The following is a 1,498-nucleotide window of genomic DNA, read 5'->3' as shown; positions in this document are numbered from 1 at the left end:
AAAAAAAAAAAAAAAAGCCATTAACGATGAGGGCCATTATCTCCTTTAGAATTCTTTTTTTTGTTCAACATAAACCAAAACATTTCCTCAAACAATCAGACCATTTTTAATGATTTTTTTTTTTTTCAGAATGTGGATTCGGTAGAGCTACAGTTTAAGCTGCCGTTATTACAGGAAATTTCTGATTGAGGTTAAAGGGCTCACATCTGTTTTGGGAATACACACACTGGTCTCGGAACAGCCATGCAGGAATCTAATTACAAAGGAAAGTGCAGTTACTGCTTTGAATGCATATGGAAAATGACAAAACAATGACCTTTCTCCAACAGACTACACATTACACACATTTCTGCTTAGCCCTCTGTCTCTCTCGATGTCTCTCTAGTGGACAAAGATTCTTTGAATAAAAGCATTTAGAGATGGAAGCATCCTCTGCATTGGTTTTTTCAATAGCAGATGATATTTTGTTTTTTGTTACATCATTTATACAGACAGTATGAAGGCAGAGAGGAAATGAGAGCAGGGACTGATGGGTGAGACAAAAGGTCCCCAGACAGAATCTTACCACTCAAGACATTTAAAGAAAAATCTGGTTCTGATACGGACCGGCCTTAACCCTAAGAGAACGGACCTCACGTTAACGGCCGCGGGAGGTCCGGTGGAGGAAGTTGTTTAAATGGACGCGTTTAAATGATCTAAAATAAAAACCATAACAACTAGACCATTTATTCTTTTTGCAGGAGAAAGGTAAGGCTTCTGTCAACTATGTTGTTTCCTCCCGCTGAGGTCATCCCATTACGTCACATCGGTTCCAAAACGGGCTGATAGCTAGCGATGGCGACAAAGGATTTTGTCTGTCACGGCAGCGGGGGATCCTTGTTTACATGATTATGTATCCAGCAATCTAAAACAAAAACCATAACAGCTAGAGAATTTATTGTTTTTGCAACAGAAAATGAAGGCTTTTGTCATTTGCGTCATTACAGTACGTTGTACGTCCGCGATGACGCCATCACATTTTATAAAATCCTGTCCACAACGGGCTGATAACGAGCGCTGGCATCAGAGCATTTCCCCGTAACGGCTCGTTAGACTGTTGTTTAGATGATCATGTAGACAACAATAGAAAACAAAACCCATAACAGATAACAGTAAGCTAAGGCTTGTTAAAACTAAGAGAAATAAACTAAACGTCTAAAGGCTTCAATCTCTCCTGTCATCACGTTTTACGCCCACCGTGTCCCGTGTTAAACTAAAAGTGTGAAAAATGCCTTATGGAAACAGTAAAATGTAATGGAATTTCATTAATATCGACTCAAAGGAAATACGTTCGCTCTCATCGGATTTCATCTTGATCATTATACGGCTTCTGCGATAAACGTTGGAAACGTTATTTGCCGAATACATAAGGAATTGTGAGTTTTAGGACATTTTATGTCATTGTTTTCTTATTATAGCTTGATATGTTGCCATCAGCTGCCACATAAGTACTATTACA

This window comes from Etheostoma spectabile, chromosome 23 (assembly GCF_008692095.1).
Source record: "Etheostoma spectabile isolate EspeVRDwgs_2016 chromosome 23, UIUC_Espe_1.0, whole genome shotgun sequence".
Taxonomy (NCBI): Eukaryota; Metazoa; Chordata; class Actinopteri; order Perciformes; family Percidae; genus Etheostoma; species Etheostoma spectabile.
The sequence above is the reverse complement of the archived record's forward strand: the minus strand, read 5'-3'. Positions refer to the sequence as shown.